The 21,875-nt window shown below is 42.1% G+C and overlaps 1 protein-coding gene and 1 pseudogene across 2 annotated transcripts in view; one reads left to right on the forward strand and one right to left on the reverse strand.

The window, feature by feature from the left end:
• LOC122541193 (uncharacterized) overlaps window positions 1-21,875 on the reverse strand; it is a 200,104-nt pseudogene that overhangs the window by 41,871 nt on the left and 136,358 nt on the right. The window lies entirely within an intron of this gene.
• Window positions 21,616-21,875, forward strand: part of LOC122541601 (uncharacterized) — a 91,650-nt gene continuing 91,390 nt past the window's right edge. The window contains exon 1 of the mRNA XM_087978801.1: window positions 21,616-21,728. The gene's annotated coding sequence lies outside the window, so the exon portion shown is untranslated. The remainder of the gene's footprint in view (window positions 21,729-21,875) is intronic.

The raw sequence follows: 21,875 nt of genomic DNA on the forward strand, positions 1-21,875 counted from the left end.
TTAGCCATTTCCAAAGATTCTAATTGCCTTTGTGGCATATTTAAATGTTGAGCTATTTGACAATAACCTCATCTTTTTTTTGGAGACTCAGGCAATTCCAGCACCAGCTTGTCGCCAAATGCAGAAGCTTTTCTTTGCTCACCTTTTGTAAAATTCCCAAAGTCACTTCTTCCCCTCAGAAAACATTTTGTAATTGAAAGTGCCATTTCTCTTACTTTTAATCTAACCAACTACAAGTAACTGAAATTAAACAGATTTTTTTCACCTACGCTTTATTTAGAGATCTAGGACATTAATCACCAAGTGTGTTTATATCTGCTGGGTCCTTTCATACCCCAAATCTATTCAAATCTGTACACATCCTTCCAGCTCCTTGACCTAATCTGTCCAGATCAATCTAAACCTGTCCAACCCTGTCCTGAAGAAGGGCTTATGCCCGAAACGTCGATTCTCCTGCTCCTTGGATGCTGCCTGACCTGCTGCGCTTTTCCAGCATCACATTTTTCAACCCTGTCCAAGTCCAAGACAACGAGCTCCCAAACTGTTACAACGCGCAAGTTGAATCTCTCTGCTAATTAAACTAAAACACCTCAAGAAGATTGCCTCACCTCATAATCTGTTAAAAATGTGTGAATGAGAAATGATCCCTGATTCCCACTGCATAAATAAAAAATACAAATTATTTATCTAACCCTAACAGTGAACACTAACCAAAACTATTAACAAACTGAATACATTTTCCCCTAACTAACTACTATCCCTTAGCTTACCACAATTCGAATAATATACTGTTCCAATAACACAATTATTAAACATTACATTATCTTAATTTCTTAAAGTCCATACAGTCTCTTATGCTGTCTTCCTTCTGATCTTCTGATTCTGCCGTCTTCTCCTTGTGTTGTCTTCTTACATTTTACTGCTTTTACAGGAAAAGATAATGCCTTCTGAGATTTCTTTGACAGCCAGATGTTATTTCTTCAGATAGCCTTTGCTCTCCGGTTCTATGGCAGTTGCGCTGACCAGTTTTCAAAATACCCTCCTATTTTGTACCTCCCCCACTACATCGTCCCCTATCATTTGTCCAATGTTGTCAATACAATAAATTCAAACTCAATTGGGATTTGGTATCCTGGGCATAATTTAAATTAATTTGTTAAATTTGAATTGTTGTTAAAACAGCAACCAAAACTCAGGTATCGTTTAACAGCCAACTGTCACGTGTATTTTGGAACTGCCTGCCTCTTAGCTGTTCTGTATATTGGCAGTTATTGCTGAACTTTAAATTCAGAAAAGCATTGCTATCTTAAAGTGACCATACACTTTTTCGACTTTGTAACAGCTCACTGGATCCACGGCAAGTGACATTTGGATCCAAAACTGGTTGAGATGCAAGGAGCAGAAGTTTCTGTGACTGCAAGTCTGTTTCTTGTGGGCTTCTGCAGGCCTCGGAGTCCTCGCTCTTTGTGGTGTGCCTTAGTGATTCTGAAATATATGGTGATATGTTCAAGAAATTAACGGATGATATAAAAATAGGTTAGGTGAGGAGGATAGACATAAACAGCAGGAGGATAGTAACAGACTGGTCAGGTGGGCACAGCAGTGGCAAATGAAATTGAATCCAGAAATGTGCAGGGTAATACACTTGGTGAGGGTTAACAAGGGAAGAGATTACACAATGAATGGTCAGACTCTGGAAAATACTGAAGATCAGAGGGACTTTGATATGCAAATCCACATCCCTGAAGGTAGCAGTGCAGATAGATAACGTGGTTAAAAAAGCATGTGGGATACTTGCTTTTATCAACCAAGGCAGACAATGAAACAACGAGGAGGTTATTCTGAAGCTGTACAAAACCCTGGTTCGGCCACAACTAGAGGACAGTTCTGGTCACCACATTATAAAGATGTTGATTGCAGCAGAGAGGGTGAAGAGGAGATTCACCAGGATGATGCCTGCACTGAAGAAAGATTGAATTAGCTGAGGTTGAGATGATATCAAGGTGTAGAAGATTGAGGGTCATAGATAGGATGGACAGGAGGGCACTTTTTTAGTTAGTAGAGGGGTCGATAATGAAGGAGCATAGATGAAAGGAAGAGATAGAAGCTAAGAGGATAGTTGAGGCAAAGGTGTTTACTTCAGAAGGTAGGCAGACTCTGGAACAACTACTCACCAAATGTTACGAGAGTCAGAAACTCTGAAAACATTTAAGTCGTATTTAAATAGTCACATGCATTGCAGTGGCCTCCAGGGCTATGGGCCAAAAGTTGGAAAATGGGATTTAGTGCAACTATAATTTTGTTGACTAGACATAATAGCCTGCTTCTGTGCTGTAAATGTCTGTGTCCATGTGACTTCCTCTAAGGTCTATAATTCAACATGATTTCTCTTTGACTAAACCACATTAACTCTGCCCAGTTACACCAAACTTTTCTAGGTACCCTTTTATGATACTTTTTCCTGTGACAGATGTTCAGCTAAATTGCCTGTAACTAACTGCTTCCCTTTTTAAGTAGAATGATTTAAGTTCTATTTTACAATCTAATTAAATATTCCCTGAACCTAAGGGATTGTGGAAATTTAAGAATTGACATATCAACTATTACCCAAGTCTCTTCTGAAATAACTACACAGAGGCTGGTATCTGATCACTAAGTCATCCTTTATTTACATGTACACAGTATACTGGCTGTGGCTAGCCAGCTCGGAGTCAGACCTTGAAGTCAAGAGTCTCTGAATCCCCTGTTTATATCAGTCAGCGAAGGCTCCCTGATTGGCCAAGGTAACAACCCAATCAAGGATCTCATAGTCAATAAGATCCACCTGGTTTCAATCACTATACTTCCTTCAAGATCATCAGGATGAAGTCCATTTCGTTAGGTTGGGACCTCCAACAATTTGCTCAGTACCACTTCCCTGGTGATTACAACTTTCTTGAGTTCCTCCCTCCTTTCTATCTCCTAATGTAGATCTACTTCTGAGATGTGACTTCTACTGTCTAAAGTGAAGACCAGTGTAAAACAGCGATAAATTCATCTGCCATCTGCAAATTTTCCATTATTAATTCCAGACTTTGCTTCTGTAGGACCAATGATCACTTTGTCCACACTCTTTCAAATTTTAATAGGAACGTTTACTTTATCCAACTTTCTGAATGGACCTGGATCTTTTCACAATCATCTGTATTTCATTATGTAATTTTCTGTCTTTAACAATTTTAGGTAACTGTGCTTGGAACGTTTCTTTCTCGCTGGAATATATTTATTCTGTGTATTCTGAAATATGCTTTTAAATATCTGCCACTGCATCTCAACTGATCTATGCCTTAAATTAATTTGCCAGTTCTCTTCAGGTAGCTCTGTTGTCATGCCCTCATAATTATTGGCAGCGCTATAAGCTGAGGAAAATGTTGCCTCAGTGTAGCTGATTGAAGGGTTCTGATTTATCTTGGGAAATTAGGTACATTGCAACGTTCTGACTGAATATTCCAAATTCAGCTGTCAGCCACAGCACTGGCAAAGCTATCAAATCTGAGGCCAGGCTTTGGTAAAGGTCAAGGTATTCAGGTGAAATTTGTAAACAAGGCATTAAAATACATTTCAATAAATATGACAGCAGGTGTGGCAGCTACATTTTTATGGTGCTGGATTAACAATCCAAAGATTATCAGTTCAAATCCAAGCATGGTAAATTACACATATAGAATTACAGTGAGAAATAGACCATTCTAACTATTGATCTATGCTGGTGTTTTTGCTTCCCAACGTCCTCCTCTGACCCTCTTCCTCTCACCCTGTCAGCAGATCCTTCTGTTCCTTTCTTTCTCATGAGCTTATCTAGTTTCCTCTTAAAGGCATCTCTACTCTTCATCTCAACCACTCCATGATGTGAAGGTGAATGTAATTAATTTTGGAATTTGTGAAATAAAAACATGAAAATGTTCAGCTTGTCCTAAAAACCCAAATATTGTCCACCAAGGAAGTGAACTTGTTACAACTGCCTGGTCTGGTCTACATGTGACTCCAGTCCCACAGAACATGGCTGACTCTAAACTGCCCTCTGAAATGGCTGAGCAAACAATGATAAACAATCACTACAAAGTCCAATAATAAAAGCAAAACCAGAGAGACGTAGACAATCCTGACATTGTGTCAGAATAAGATGAAGGTGATCTCAGGCCAGGGAAATCTGTAAAGTCCCTCTTACCAAGGTCTGACAACAAGTCCCCAAGTGAGGACAGCTGACCACACACTAGTCAAGTAGCAGTGATACTCACTGAATCGTATCAATCTGGGAACATCCCAGACTCCTCCATCACAGTCCCTGGGTATGTTCCATCCCACTGGCAGGTTGGAAAGTTGTCAATATTGACTCCATGGAGTCAAACAAGTTCAGAAAATTACCATTCCCCTCCCAACTGATGAATGAGTCCTTCATCATGATCAACATCATGAGGGAAGTATACTAAGGACAGACCCCAAAATTGGGTGTCTGTGAGGTGCAGTGAGCCAACAGCAGCAGCAGGATTGTATTCCACCGCAATCTCACAGCCCGGCACAGCCCTCATTCCATGATTATCATCAAACCAGTAGATAGACATGTCAGGAGCAACACTAGGGATATTTCAGAGTCCTGGTTTGAACATAGTGAATGTACAACAGAGAGTTAAATGCATTAAAGACGAAGAGTAACCGGTAATAAACAGAGCTAAAGAGCTTCACAACCAAAAGAAGTCAAAACAACAGCAGATTTAAAAGGGAGAAGGACAGACAAAGGAAGCACATGGTGAGGTCATTGCAGGAGAGAGAGAACTTGCACAGTTTCTGCCTTTGATGTTTGAATTCGTGTATCGCTGGACATCGGAGTGCATCTGGGAAAATGATCAAACAATGAATTTCACAACTGATCTTGGAGGAACTTTTGGGCGAAGTTCACAGCACAGAATCAGATAAGTTAATCGTTGTTTTAAGTGTGGCCTACAGAGAATCTGCAGTAGTGAGTAGAGTAGGTTCTTTCTTGATTATATGTTTTTGGAGATATGTCTCTTGATTAAACTTAAAATATAAGCCATAACTATTAATTTAACCTGGGCAGTGTTTGTAGAGAAAGAAGATGGTGTTATTTTCTGGGTCTGTAGATTGTGAAGAAACAAAAATGGCCTTTAATAGAGTGATATGTACTTCTTGTCAGATGTGGGAGTTTAAAGAGAGTTTAAGGGTTACTGCGGATTATATCTGCCATAAATGCTGCTGGCTGCAAATCTTATCAGATCAAATGGATCAGTTGGAGAGACAGTTAGAAGCAATTAGGAATTTGCAACAGCAACAGTATGTGATAGATGGCAGATATAGGAAGGGGGAAAAGTCTCAGATACAGTCACATAGATGGGTTAACTCCAGGAAGGGAATGAGAGGTAGACAGCTAGTGCAGGAGTCTTTTGTGGATATACCCATTTCAAACAGGTATCCTGTTTTGGAAAATGTAGGGGGTGATGGATTCTCAGGGGAAGGTAGCACGAACAGCCAAGTTTCTGGTATTGAGACTGGCTCTAATGCAACGAGGGGTATGTCGGATTCCAAGAGATCAATTGTGTTAGGGGATTCTGTGGTCAGAGGTACGGACTGACGTTTCTGTGGCCAGCAGTGAAAAATCAGACTGGTGTGTTGTTTCCCTGGTGCCCGGATCAAGGAAGTCTCAGAGAGGGTGCAGAATGTTCTCATGGGGGAGAGGGGCCAGCAGGAGGTCATTGTCCACATTGGAACCAATGACATTGGAAGGGAAAAGGTTGAGATTCTGAAGGGAGATTACAGAGAGTTAGTCAAAAATTTAAAAAGGAGAGTAGTAATATCTGGATTACTCCCAGTGCTACAAGCTAGTGAGGGCAGGAATAGGAGGATAGAGCAGATGAATGCATGCCTGGGGAGCTGGTGTTTAGGCAAGAATTCACATTTTTGGATCATTGGAATCTCTTTTGGGGTAGAAGTGACCTTTACAAGAAGGACGGATGGCACCTAAATTGCAACGGGACTAATATACTGGCAGGGAGATATGCTAGAGGATTTAAACTAGTAAGGTGGGGGGGGACCCAGGGAGATAGTGAGGAAAAAGATCAATCTGAGACGGGTACAGCTGAGAACAGAAGTGAGTCAAACAGTCAGGGCAGGCAGGGACAAGGTAGGACTAATACATTAAACTGCATTTATTTCAATGCAAGGGGCCTAACAGGGAAGGCAGATGAACCCAGGGCATGGTTAGGAACATGGGACTGGGATATCATAGCAATTACAGAAACATGGCTCTGGGATGGGCAGGACTGCACATATGCTACAGGAAGGATAGAAAGGGAAGGAAGAGAGGAGTTGGGTGGTGGCATTTTTTGATAAGGGATAGCATTATAGCCGTGCCTAGGGAGGATATTCCTGGAAATATATCCAGTGAAGTTATTTGGGTGGAACTGAGAAATAAGAAAGGGATGATAACCTTACTGGGATTGTATTATAGACCCCTTAATTGTCAGAGAGAAATTGAGAAACAAACTTGCAAGGAGATCTCAGCTATCTGTAAGAAAAATAGGGTGGTTATGGTAGGAGATTTTAACTTTCCAAACATCGACTGGGACTGCCATAATGTTAAGGGTTTAGATGGAGAGGAATTTGTTAAGTGGGTACAAGACAATTTTCTGATTCAGTATGTGGATGTACCTACTAGAGAAGGTACTTGTCCTACTCTTGGGAAATAAGGCAGGCTAGGTGACTGAGGTGTCAGTGAGGGAGCAATTTGGGGCCAGCGACCATAATTCTATTAGATTTAAAATAATGATGGAAAAGAATAGGCCAGATCTAAAAGTTGAAGTTCTAAATTTGAGTTGGGCCAATTTTGACGGTATTAGGCAAGAACTTTCGAAAGCTGACTGGGGGCAGATGTTCGCAGGTAAAGGGATGGCTGGAAAATGGGAAACCTTCAGAAATGAGATAACGAAAATCCAGAAAAAAATATATTCCTGTTAGGGTGAAAGGAAAGGCTGGTAGGTATAGGGAATGCTGGATGACTAAAGAAATTGAGGGTTTGATTAAGAAAAAGAAGGAAGCATATGTAAGGTATAGACAAGATAAATCGAGTGAATCCTCAGAAGAGTATAAAGGAAGTAGGAGTATACTTAAGAGTGAAATCAGGAGGGCAAAAAGGGGACATGAGATAGCTTTAGCAAATAGAATTAAGGAGAATCCAAAGGGTTTTTACAAATACATTAAGGACAAAAGGGTAACTAGGGAGAGAATAGGGCCCCTCAAGGGTCAGCAAGATGGCCTTTGTGTGGAGCCGCAGAAAATGGGGGAGATACTAAATGAGTTTTTTGCATCAGTATTTACTATGGAAAAGATATGGGAGATATAGACTGTAGGGAAATAAATTGTGACATCTTGCAAAATGTCCATATTACAGAGGAGGAAGTGCTGGATGTCTTGAAACGCATAAAAGTGGATAAATCCCCAGGAACTGATCAGGTGTACCCAAGCACTCTGTGGGAAGCTAGAGGAATGATTGCTGGGCCTCTTGTTGAGATATTTGTATCATCGATAGACACAGGTGAGGTGCCGGAAGACTGGAGGTTGGCAAATGTGGTGTCATTGTATAAGAAGGAAATATATAATTGTTTTGGTATTAGCTAAAATGTGCATACAAGAATGAAATGTGCCTGCAAACAATGGTAGATGTTACAGACAAATAGATAAGGTGCTGTGAGGATGTAGATTAAGCCAGGTATGCTTGTACAAACAGTAGTTATAAGCATCTGTTTCCCACTTCTGCAAAAACAAAAACAAACCCCAATTAAAAGGTCATAAGGATCAATATGGTTGAGGAATGGGAGGAAATGTCACAAGTGGGGGAAATAGATAGCAGTGAAGGAGGATATACCTAACAATGGACCACAGCGGGATGTGGTGAAATGGCCAAAATTTGTACTTTGTTATGCACAAGGCCGAATAAGGCAAGAGATAAACAATAGTAATGGGCACCGGGTTGGGAATCCTATATAAGATATGTACTTGCTAAACTCTGCATGCCTATTTTAGGCAACACGCTTGCAAGCGTGTAATAAACATACTGATTGCTTCAGATCTTGTCTCAGACTGAAATTATTGAAGTGAGTGAGCTTTGTTTCTCACATTAAGCAATATTGATTGCTACAGGAAATACAATAACTATCTCAATCAACACTACATAAAAACAGAATATCTGGTCCTCATCAAACTGCTATTTGTAGTATCAAGCTGTGCACCCATTTGCTGTCAGGTTTCCCACATAACAAACAGTGATCATCTTCAAAACCGCTTCAGTGGCTTTGAAACATCGAGTGGTCATTGTAAGGCTCTACATGAATACATGTCCTTCTTGACAGAAGAGGTCACAGAGATAGTGATAGGAGATCATAACGGGATTTCAAAAGGCAGAAAGCATCCAGATCCGAACATCACAAAGAGAACTAACCATTCACAATCCACAGGATAATAATCAGCTTCCAGCACATAGAAGTCAACAACAGGAAATCAATAAGAATGCTCAGACCCTCTGCATCTCCCAGATAATTAAACCTCACCCTCCCATATTCAGGAATGAGCCATCAACAAAACTCAGCCTGGAAATCAAAGGGAAATGCTTCCAATAAACACACACAATATCCAACACACAGCTCCAGTCACACAGTTCAGCACAAAGCACCGAGTAAACAGCTCTCTCAGCTGGATCTTCTCACACAGCATAAGGGACATTTCCACCCCTGACTGCCCACAGGATAGTCAGACTGCCTGAAGACTGATGTGGATATTATGGGATACAATTTGTATAAAAGCTGCTCCTTCACTCACCATCTCCTCACTTGGTTTTCAGTCCCTATAGGAAGTGAACCAGCTCTGGAAGAGGAAGAGGAGACAATGGGCAGAGTGGGTGGGCTCTCTGATTGACGTCTCTCACAGTCAATCCAAATATTTCTGGAGCAACATGAGTTTCCTGAAACTTGGGAAACTGACCGGGGAAATGGAGGTGACTTTGAGCAGCAGATCAGGTGGGGATTTAAACTTGTCACTGTCCCATCTGAATAAAACCTCACTTATTGCAGCTGCTGTTTGGATTTTTGCTTGATGTGATCTGCTGTCAGTACCTATTCTGTCAACTGTTCCGCACTCCTGAAATCTATCTACTTTTCTCCATCAGTTTCACTTCTCTTGACACCAGGGATTTTGCCACCTTTCAAAGCTTGAGAAATCCAGACAGAAAGACAACACTGACACCTGCAGCTGTAACTAGTTACCACTTTAAATCAAACCAAAACGTTCAGGCTTCAGTTTACAGAGGGGGGGAAAGCATTCTGTGCACAGCCTTGGGATTTCACACATTAGAAACTTAACACCAACAGAAATAACATACGCAATTATCCGCTAAGGCTTAGTTAGCACTTCTGATCTGAGTCAAAAGTTTGGGGATTTAAGTCGCATTCCACAGACTTGAGTACTGAGGCTGGCACTCCATTGTAGCACTGAGGGTGTGCTTTAGTATCAGAAGTACCATCTTTCAGATGAGTTAAACCAAGGCCTACTCTGCTGTCTCAGTTTCCCATTACACTATACATTGTAGAAGCATAGCCAGGCAGGTAGCATCCAAGGAGCAGTACAGTCGACATTTTGAGCATAAGCTCTTCTTCAGGAATGTGGGAGGAGCCCAAGGTGGCTGAGAGATAAATGGAAGGGGCTGGGGCTGGGGGGGGAAGGTAGCTGGGAATGCAATAGCTACCTTTCATTGCCCCCACCTTCATCAACCTAGTGCATTCCCAGCTATGTTTCCCCCCACCCTCACCCCCATCTGCAGTTCTCATTGTAGAAGGCCAGTGGCCAACATCAATCCAACAATCAATGTCACATGAACAGATTATCTGGTCATTACCACAAAGCTGTTTGTGGGAACATTAATTATGTATCAATTGGCTGCCATATTCTCTAATTTTAACAGTGACTATACTTCCAAAGGTACTTAGTTGACTGCATAGTGCATTATGACACCTAGAATTTGCTCAAGTTGATATATAAATGCAAGTCCTGTTTTCGAAAGGAAACATTACACTTTAATTGAACTGAAAATTATGAAGCCTTTGACTGAGAGAGTATCCGAGCCCAAAGTAATATTGACCAATATTATGGTATATAGGACTCACTGTAGGATCCTGAGCATCAAGAGATCAGAAAGTCCAACATCCGAGAAGAAGATGATCAATGTCTCAGCCCAAAACACCAAGACCAAGGACAGCAATTCCAGGAGCTGCTCAAAACCAATCTGTGAAATGTTCACATTTACAACTTAATTCCTGAACAGTGGGATCTATATAAAGTCAGCTGTATTGAACTGAAGAAGGGCTTATGCCTGAAATGTCGATTCTCCTGTTCCCTGGATGCTGCCTGACCTGCTGCGCTTTTCCAGCAACACATTTTCAGCTCTGATCTCCAGCATCTGCAGACCTCACTTTCTCCTGTACTGAACTGTGTCCAGATAATTGAGTTTGCGCATCGCTATTAGCCAGAATGGCTGAGAGAACATTACACTCAAATATGCGACCTGGAACAAAATGATCAGCCTTCATTACTGGGCAGAACAACCCACAAGGTCACAACTTAAGGAGGCAGCACTTCGACAGCTGAAGGCTAATGCCCAAAGACAAATCCGAAAGTCAAAGGACATATAGTGGGAAGAGAGAGTTTCAGAGATTAAACAATGTCTGTGTCGTTTTGCATTGCTAACAAGTAGGTGAAATGATCAGTTAATCCATAAACAGGTGTTGTCACAATGGTATGGAAAGTGATTTCACTGAAGCTAAAAAGGAATGGACAACATAAACTATATGCCAAGATTGACATTGGTACAATATTATGTGTGATGTACTCATGAAACTGGCAAAGTTCTTGCAACTAGTCTAACATACCATGCATTGGCATTATCCATTTTAAATTTCAGTACAGCTCCTCAGAATACACCTGAAATATTTTCATGTCTTGAAACAAATGGACCACCTATCACTGGTCCACCAGTGCACACAGATTTACATATGATCACTGCCCACAAGGTAACCAAGCCATCAGCTGTAACACCAAAGATCCAGACCACAACATTGACCTCATACATTTTGGAAATAGCCAACAGAGCTGATTCAGCAAGCTATGTCAAATAATGACCAACTCCCACAGTCTAAGATGATCATCATCATCAGGTGGCCTAAAAAGATCTCCCAATCGGTCATTCAGACACATAAGACTCTCTTCAAGAATGTCACCTTCAAAGACAAACCATTTGTAATTCCTCAAGCGTCTTATTCAGTAATTTTCATAATTCCTCAGATACTGAAACACTCAATATCCATGTGCAACAAGACCTGGACAACATCCAGACTTGTGCATGTGACTTTTGTAGCACATTAGTACCAGATAATTACCATCTTCAATAAAAGAAAACCTAAGCATCAATCCTTGATCTTCAATGGCATGATTATAGCTGAATCCCCCATTATCACTAATCAGGGACTTATTATTGACCAAACATGGAACTGGATTCACCATATAAAGACAGTGGCTTTGACAGCATGTCAGAGGATAGGAAGCTTATAACGAGTAACTCATCTCCTGTCACCCCAATACCCGTCCACCATCTATAGCGTACACATATCAGGAATGTGATAGAAAACCCTTCACTTGCCTGATTGCATGCAGGTCTAATAACACCCAAGGAACACCATCCAGAACAAATGCTGCTTGATTGGCACTATGGAGAAAGTGAGGACTGCAGATGCTGGACATCAGAGTCAAACAGTGTGATGCTGGAAAAGCTCAGCTGGTCAGGCAGCATCCGAGAAGCATGACAATCTACTTTTTGAGCATAAGCCCTTCATCAGGAATTCCTGATAAAGGGCTAATGCTCAAAAAATAGAGTGTCCTGCTCCTCAGATGTTGATTGGCACTACATCCACCACCTTCAACTTTCATTCTATCCTCCAAAAATGCACAGTGGCAGCAGTGTGTTCCATCTACAAGATGACAGCAGTGACTCATCAAGGCTCCTTGGACAGCACCTTCCTAGCCCATGACCTTTACCACATAGAAAGACAATGGAAAAATCACCACCTGAAAGTTCCCCCCCAAGCCATTCACAATCCTGTCTTGGAAATATATCACCATTCCTTCAGTGTCACTGGGTCAAAATCCTGGAATTCCCTCCCTGATGGCATTGAGGATGTCCTCAACAGTTCACGAAAGCATCTCCAGGGCAATTAAGGATGGCAGTAAATGCTGGTCTAGCCAAAAACTTTCACATCCTATAAACAAAAAAAAGACTTGTAAGACCATATACAAATAAACCATATGGATGTAGTAAAAACTGAGATTGGCATGTGAATAGCCATATATTGTTCTGATATTGATAATGGCATTAGTCAATGAGTCAATTTGTGTAAACTCCATCAATGAGGAGAAAGTGAGGTCTGCAGATGCTGGAGATCAAAGTTGAAACTTTATTGCTGGAACAGCACAGCAGGTCAGGCAGCATCCAGGGAACAGGAGATTCGACGTTTCGGGCACAGGCCCTTCTTCAGGAATGAGCAGAGAGTGTTCAGCAGGAGAAGATAAAAGGTAGGGAGGAGGGACTTGGAGGAGGGGCGTTGGAAATGTGATAGGTGGAAAGAGGTCAAGGTGAGGGTGATAGGTCGGAGTAGGATGGAGGCGGAGAGGTCAAGAAGAAGACTGCAGGTCAGGAAGGCGGTGCCGGGCTGGAGGGATTCGGCTGAGACAAGGTGGGGGGAGGGGGGATGAAGAAACTGGTGAAGTCCAAGTTCATCCCCTGTGGTTGGAGGGTTCCCAGTCGGAAGATAAGACGCTCCTCCTCCGACCGTCGCGTTGTTGTGGTTTGGCGGTGGATGAGTCCAATGACCTGCATATCCACCTATCACATTTCCAACGCCCCTCCTCCAAGTCCCTCCTCCCTACCTTTTATCTTCTCCTGCTGAACACTCTCTGCTCATTCCTGAAGAAGGGCCTGTGCCCGAAACGTCGAATCTCCTGTTCCCTGGATGCTGCCTGACCTGCTGTGCTGTTCCAGCAATAAAGTTTCAACTAAACTCCATCAATCTCAATCATTAAGAGAATCTCTCCCTTCATAAGACACTCCTTTTGAGGCATGGTGCAATAAGATGTTTGATTCTTTCCTTGTCCAAGAACATGATTACATTCTGGTGACTTATATTTCACTGAATTCCTTTTTGTGTGGCAAACTAAAGATACCACTATTGGAATGATTGTCAGCATATTGACTGTAACATTCAACAAGTTGTGTCTGACAACGAACTGCATCTTTCAAGATGTGCAGGAAATGGGCTTAATATATAATCTCTTCACCATCTTCAACTGAAAAGTCTGACTGAATGCACTGTTCATACTGTAAAATCAATGACTGTGAAATATAAAGTGACATACCAAAACTTTCAGATAGCTATGTTATATATACCTGCTCCTCTTTTAGATAACAACTTACTTTCACTGGCAGCTCTCATGTTCAGGAGACCCACAATTCTTGCCTATCACAGTTTCATCAAATGGCTTGATGTGCATTAAAAAAAGGGAGAAATGCTACAAGACCATTCACAATAAGCATGTTCAGTTATCCCAGCATAAACCAGGATAAAACATGTAAGCCAGGATTTCCATATAAACATATGAGCTCATGGAATAACAGTAGTTTATTGTGTCCAGCTTAGTTATATCACATTACAATAAGCAATGGCCCAGTCTGGTGAAGAAAAATGTAACATATCCAAACTGTATGTCTTATGGTCACCACATATTATACAGAATGACAACACCGATACTGAATATATCATACCCCACAACAAATACACATTTGCGAGGGCAGTTAGGACACCACAGAGTGAAGCTACATTGCCAAGTTATGATAACTATACAAGGAGCAGACCTGGTCCTGTTGCACATCCATCAAGATGTTCTTGAATATTGAGACACTATATCTGTTTGCATTCTTGCATGTGTTATTAGAAAAGAGATCCAATTCTTTAAAATTGTGAGAAACAAAATTTCAGTCCGAGTCAAATTCTGAAGCAGCGAATTTTCTTGATACGTACTTGCAAGAACGGGTGCCTAACGAGTAAGCACTTCGATCTGAGGGTTACATTCTGATTTATGCAGTTCAGCTGCGTCTCTCGGTCCTCCCCTTTCACCCCATTGGTTACTTTTGCTGTACTGCGTAACCTATCACAAGCTCTAGCTTCACTTCGCCTTTGTCTAGCTTCTCTCCGCCTCTGTTTACTTCTCCCATTACTCTAAGCCTGGCGCCCCTTACTCTTACTTATCTCATTCCTTATATCCTAGCATAGTTTGCTGTCTTCGTGCGATCATCCTGCCAAACTAAATTCCATCCGTTGGACACATCACTCGGGCACACTATTTTCCTGTTACTGGTACATCCCGCTACACGGTTGCTCTGCCCTATTAGTCATTGATAATTCTACCTGTTTTCGCTTCTCCTATTCTCCTATGCCTGGAACATCCTGCTCCACGATTGCTCTGCCTTATTAGTCATAGATAATTCTCCTTATTTTCGCTTCTCGTTGTTTAGTATTTGCATGTGCAGCCTAATTTTGTAATGCAAGCTTTTGCAGAAGCAACACCTGTTCCCTTATTCTGTACAATTTTAACCCTATACCTTACAATCCCCCCCTTTTCTTTTTGGCTACTAATTGTTGTCTTCTGCATTTGTCTCATATGTCATCTTAGCATCATCCCCGAGACTTCATTTATAGTGGCGAATTCCTTAAGGTCACCCATCCCTTCATTGTTCAAGAGGTAGAGTTCTTCTGCCTGATTACCTTTTAGGGGCATTTGTTTTGCCAAGGCCGTCTCAATTAGCCACTGCGTTAGCCCTCGTACACAAGGTATGATACAACAGCCAATTTCTGCCAGTACCCCTGCTTCCACTATCAGGGAGGTGAGGATGGAGACTACCACGCCTTTCCACTTCCCAAACCATGCTTCCAGCCATCCCGTGAGTGATGTGTCCACTCCTGAATTCTCAGCCAAGTTTTCCACCAAGGTGGTCAATCCTCGCAAGGCACGAGAGATTGACCCATCAGGTGCTGTATTATTTGGAATAAAGGTACAACAGCTACCTCCTAACATCACACATACACCCCCTTTTTCGGCTAGGATCATATCTAAGGCTAGTCTGTTTTCCTAGGCCATTCTTCTGGTTGCATCAAGTTGCTCAGAAATACCCTGGACCGCATCTCTAGTGTAATTGATGAATCTTTGCTGATTATAGAAAATATGGTTTATCCAGTCCACATTCTTGTTGACCGTTACCCACCAAAATAGGGCCGATTCAAAACCTGCTGCAATCTGGTTGCGGGCCTTGAACTCATTGGGGACCCCTCTAGGAACTCCTATAGAGTCGAGACAAATCCTATCATCAAAGGAAGTATCTAATAACGACCTTTTACTCCTCTCATTCTTTGTTACTACCACCTTCTCCTCAAATGCCAAGGTGAATGGGATTGCCAATTGCACATATCTCTCTAAGTCAGGGGGTAGGGTAGGTTGCAATATTCTGCCTCCACAGTACCACCAGAGATCCACCCGGGGAACCAGGAGTGCTGAGTAATTCCCTCCTTTGTCCGTTTCGGTGTCATTCTGAGTTTCTATACATAACCTCAGCTCCCCCAAGTTTCTAGACCGATTTGTACCTTGTTGACTTATACACGATGTGTGATTCCCGACCGTGGTCAAAAACGGGGGGTAGCTTTCAAATCTATCTTCTCCAAGGGAGGGAACATTAGAGGTAGGGATACACAATTCCTATCATTCCATGCAGTCTTATCCTGATACAGGGCTATCATACTTTCCATGCCCTTCCTGTTTCGGTTCCACCCGAGCAGAAAGGGGACTATGTGGGCAACATGCATAGCAATTGCTTTTATTCAGAGTTTTAACGGTGTACTTTACCCATTCAACCCAGGCATTTGCGTCCCCGTATCCTGTTTCTATTTTAATGGTCTGCTTCAAGTCCTTGACCTCTATAATTTTTACCACTTTTGGTCATTGAGAGGGGCAAAAGGATGTATCTTACTATCAAGTTGTTTAGCTTGTTTTCCATTTCCTACAGCTATTCGGAAACAGCAGCCCGAAAAACACTTCCCAGTGGCTTCAATTACTATCTTTAAATCGTTACTAAGGAGTCGAGACCCGTTTTTACGAGGAAAGGAGTCTTCAGAGGAGGTATTTCTAATGGTGAGATATATCCTGTGGCACTTTTTGTCAGGACAGTCTAGGGCTGGGCAAAAGGGAGCTCTATGGATAGTGATGCCAGCTGGCAGTTTTTGTGAACTGTACCTTGTGTCCGGTAGGGTCTTAAGAATGATTTCGGAGGAACTATACTCCTTCTGATACTTTACATCTGCGCATTTTACTATGCTGCAAGCATCGACCTCTATTACTTGCTGATATTCAGACTCAGGGACCATTAATAATAAATATGGAGATGACAGCATCGTTTGACAAAATCCCAATACTAAGAAGGCTAATATGGTAACCCTAAGCATCCCCAGCATCCTACAATAGTATTGAAGGACTGAGAGATTTAACATGCAATACAATATATAGATATCAAAAAGAAACTATCCTGCGTCCGCATAAAAATCAGTTACTCAAAGTCTTTTGAGTCTGAGTTTCAGTGGTTCTTCCGTCGATTCGGCCGTCCAGACTTCTTTCTTAACCTGGGATTCCACCGGTCCCTTAATCCTGGTGTAGTGAGTCCAGCTTTTCTCCGCCGTTCTTATCGCCTTTTCAGTCATCAAGAGCCTGGTACGGTCCCTCCCAATCCGGTTGCAATTTAGTTTCTCTCCATGACTTAATTAGGACCCAATCTCCCGCCGGGATGGGATGAACGGCGAATTCAAGGGGCGGAGTCTGTGCCAATAATCCTTGTCCCCTAAGAAACGACAAAGAGGAGGACAAGCCCAGTATATATACTTCTTTAAGAACAGATCTTTAGTCTCCAGGGTCGGCAGTTCCCCTTTCATTCCCAGATAGGGCAGGCCAAACAATATCTCATAAGGGGACAGCTCCATTTCTTTCTTTGGCGCCGCCCGCACCTGCAAGAGGGCTATAGGTAAACTCCAAGGGAGTCTGGTTTCTATTATTAATTTCGATAACTGCTTCTTGAGTGTCTGGTTCATTCTCTCAACCTTTCCTGATGAGGGTGGGTACCAAGAGGTGTGGAACTCCCAGGAGACTCCTAACCCCTTCATCACTCCCTGGAGTACCCTGGAAGTAAAATGAGTTCCCTGATCTGAATCAATGCATTCCACTATTGCATATCCATTGTGTCTTTTACCTTCAATTACTCTGGAGGACCCATCAATGATCAGCCTGGTCCCTGCATGTAGAGGGATATCTCTAAGGTCCATTCTTACTTTAGTCTGATATTCTATAACATCGAAGCAGTCTGAGGGAGCTTCATCCTCCCCTTTCCAGAGAAAGGCAGCTGGATTCAGATAAATGTCTGTGATCAATGTAAGGTCATCCCTCTCTATTAGAATTGCTTCATATTTTAGAATTCTAGAGTCCTTAAGCCACAGCCCTGTTTTCTGATAAAATATGGTCTGTACCTGATGTGGGATGCTGACTATTTAAGGCTCCCTCAAAAGTAAGTTTCTGACTTTCTTCTACCAATAAGGCTGTTGCTGCCACTGCCTGCACGCACTCTGGCCGGTAATGTAGCTTTCCATTCTTTAATTAACAATGAATTAATGCAGTCACGTTTTAAATTAGCCATGAATCAATATGACAGGTCACTGAGAATGTGTGAAGGAATCCTGCCAATTAATATTGAGTCAGGCTAATACAATTGATATATTATAAATATTAATTATTAATTATATATATTATATAAATAAACTAATTAATCATTATCTGTAATTCAGGTTGGAAATGTAACAAGTGACTCAAACATTTTAAAAACTGTAATTGCGCAGTTCTGTTTGTTTACCAATCACTTGTGACTTCTCATTCTGTTTCTGTAATTGTTTTGCTCGAGCACATTCATTTTTAAGAACCTCAACAGATTCCATAGCACCATTTGCAGTTAATTCAATCCCCAATTTGGTGGCAGTATTTTGTCATGAGCGCAAAACTGATTCTTCGTGCCTCTCATCACAAAACTGTCGCCATAATCCAAATAACTCTTTCGTTCCCACTCCCTTGGGCTTAAATTTTAAGGATGACCTTGCTGCCCCCCGTATCGACTTGGAAAACTACGTCCTCTTTGTAAGGTCCCACCTTTAAATTTATCAAGGGTTCCTGGTGGGTCCCCGGGGGCAGGATCCCCTGACATCCCTATTCTTCATCAAGGTTCATAAACGGCACTGCCTTTACGTCCTTTTTCAGATCTGGACACTCTCTTTTAAAGTGACCCGTCCTTTCACAGTAATTACATCCCGAGTGTGAGGATTTCCGCTTCTCGCTTCACCCCTCTATCTTTTGAATTTTTTTTCTGGATGTCTGGCCATGATTTAGTTACAAAGTGTACCCTCAGTAGCCCTTCAGCCACTAGCCCTTCCAACACGAAGCATAATCTGATCCCTCCTGACTGAAAGGCTGTTTTCTGTTGACATATAAATTCAAATATTTACAAACCCAGTCTTCGTCCGACACGTACTTTGGCCAGAAGACGGCGGGATGAAGAATGGATTCCTTAGTCCGTACAAAGCAACAATATTTAATCATGTTTTTCCCTTGGACAAGTATTATTTTTCCTATTCCACAACATCCTGTCCAACGGACTTTCTGGAGGGATGTTGTCAGGGACCATTTTTTTCCCCGGAGGTTTTTTCCTTACCCTGGGCATAGCCCATATTGAGTTACTTCGTTAGACCCTTATTAACTACTAGAACTCAATCCCAGCCACCAAGGCAGTACTTAAAAGTTAATTTTCCTGCCTTGGTCCATGCATGGAGTTGCCTGGCTCCCTGTGCTTACTTACAACCTTTCACCTGGTTCAGTTAGGCTCTCATTGGATCTCAATCAGTCAAGCAGAAGGGGAAACACACTGCCGAGGAACACGGGACCGTTTTAAAAGGAATGGGACACGTCTTCCCAACCGTCAATGGTGCCTACCCTTCTGGTGATGATGGACACCCCGGACAAGCGCCCAAATTGTGAGAAACAAAACTCACGTATTAATAAATTTCAGTCCAAGTCAAATTCTGAAGCAGCGAATTTTATTGATACGTACTTGCAAGAACGGGTGCCTGACAAGTAAACACCTTGATCTGAGGGTTACATTCTGATTTATGCTGTTCAGCTGCGTCTCTTGGTCCTCCACTTTCACCCCATTGGTTACTTTTGCTGTAGCACGTAACCTATCACAAGCTCTAGTTTCACTTCGCCTTTGTCGAGCTTCTCTCTGTCTCTGTTTACTTCTCCCATTACTCTGATGCCTGTCGCCCCTTACCCTTACTTATCTCATTCCTTATATATGACTATCCTGGCAGAGTTTGCTGTCTTCATGTGATCATCCTGCCAAACTAAATTCCATCCGTTGGCCACATCCCTCCTGCGACTGGCACACTATTCTCCAGTTACTGGTACATCCCACTACACAGTTGCTCTGCCCTATTAGTCATAGATAATTCTACCTGTTTTCGCTTCTCACTGTTTAGTATTTGCATGCGCAGCCTAATTTTGTAATGCAAGCTTTTGCAGAAGCAACACCTGTTCCTTATTCTGTACAATTTTAACCCTATGCCTTACAAAAGGAAAAGGAGTACTGTATTCTGGCTGAAGCTTGGGGCAGCTGCCGCCAAGGCGCGGTGGGGAAAGACCACCGTGTAACATCTGCCTGCCTAAGAAGAACAGGGGGCCCACGCAGTCATTTGGGCTCTGCTGACGCCTCAGCAGAAGTGCTGGATAGTAAATGTACAGACTTGTATATAGGAAAAATAAATTATCGATGTCTGTATGTAAAGCAATGCAATGTGTGCACAAGAACGGCATGACCAATTGTATAGAGATCCAAATAATTTTATGAATAAAGTTTATTCTTGAAAGTAAAAAAAAGGTGGTTTTATTCAGATGGAACAACGACAAGTTTAAATCCCCACCTGATTTGCTGCTCCAAGTCACCTCCATTTCCAAGGTCACTTTCCCAGGTTTCAGAAAACTCATGTTGCTCCAGAAATATTTGTGATTTTTCAATGTATAATTTCAGTTACATCACACTGCAAATTTTTGCTATAAATTCTGTGTTACGATCGAGCCCTCCACAATCACCTGATGAAGGAGCAGCGCTCCGAAAGCTAGTGCTTCCAATTAAACCTGTTGGACTATAACCTGGTGTTGTGTGATTTTTAACAGTAATATTTGGATTGACTGTGAGAGACGTCAATCAGAGAGCCCACCCACTCTGCCCAGTGTCTCCTCTTCCTCTTCCAGAGCTGGTTCACTTCCTATAGGGACTGAAAACCAAGTGAGGAGATGGTGAGTGAAGGAGCAGCTTTTATACAAATTGTATCCCATAATATCCACACCAATCTTCAGGCAGTCTGACTATCCTGTGGGCAGTCAGGGGTGGAAATGTCCCTTATGCTGTGTGAGAAGATCCAGCTGAGAGAGCTGTTTACTCGGTGCTTTGTGCTGAACTGTGTGACTGGAGCTGTGTGTTGGATATTGAGTGTGTTTATTGGAAGCATTTCCCTCGGATTTCCAGGCTGAGTTTTGTTGATGGCTCATTCCTGAAAAAAAGAAGATGAGGTGTCATTATCTGGGAGGTGCAGAGGGTCTGAGGATTCTTACTGATTTCCAGGTGTTGAGTTCTCTGTGTGTGTTGAGAACTGATTATTATCCCGTGGGCTGTAATTGACGCTGTCCCACTGTGAGAATGTGGCCTTGCTGCACAGCCGTGTTCAGGGAATATTGCCTCTGGGAGATTGTACATAGGAATTGGAGTCGATCGTTTAGTGTCTTGAGAGTGCCCCGTGATTCAGTGAAGTTCAGGATGCATCTGTGACTGAATTCCATCCTCCCGTGCTTTCCCTTCAAACCTTCAGTGAACAAAACCTGTCAGTCTCAGATTTTATATTAATAATCGATCCGGAATCAATTTTTAGAAGAGATGTATATTTATTGAAATTCTTTGAATGCTTACCGCCTTGGTCATTTCCTAAAACCTGGGTTTAAATTTGATAATTTTGCCCAGCGCTGTGACTGACAGCTAAATTTGGGATGTGTAATCTGAGTGAGTGCAGTATATCTAATATCCCAGAATAAACCAGAACCTTTTAAACAGCTGCACTAAAGCATTATGTTCCTAAGTTTTTAGCATTTCCAGAGTCGAGAGTGGTGCTGAAAAAGCACAGCAGCTCAGGCAGCACCCGACGATTAGGAGAATCGACGTTTCGGACATAAGCCCTTTGTCTAGCATTTCCAGCCCAGTGAGTTTTCTTCAAATAATTTCAGACACAAAAGCGAGATCTTTCAAAATTTCCAAAACTAAACACGTGCTATAAGGGTAAAACTGGTCTTGATTAACATACTTGAGTTCATAGTGTCAGACAGCCTGTTTTACACTCTGCTTGACTGCCTTTTCCATTGTCCTCAGAACACCTGGAAGATGGGGTGCTGTGCTAAAGAAAGTAAGTAGCCACATTGTCTGCTCCTGCTCACTATCTAGTTTCCCTCACAAAGAGGGTTTGTGACAGTCAAGTTTAATTCCCAGAGCCAAGGGAATAGCAGACTGGCAGTCACTGTGGTACAGTCTGTAACTGAGGAGTCAGCCCTTT

Source organism: Chiloscyllium plagiosum, unplaced genomic scaffold (genome assembly GCF_037043375.1).
Source record: "Chiloscyllium plagiosum isolate Xiang-an unplaced genomic scaffold, Cpla_swu_hap1 HiC_scaffold_35, whole genome shotgun sequence".
NCBI lineage: Eukaryota > Metazoa > Chordata > Chondrichthyes > Orectolobiformes > Hemiscylliidae > Chiloscyllium > Chiloscyllium plagiosum.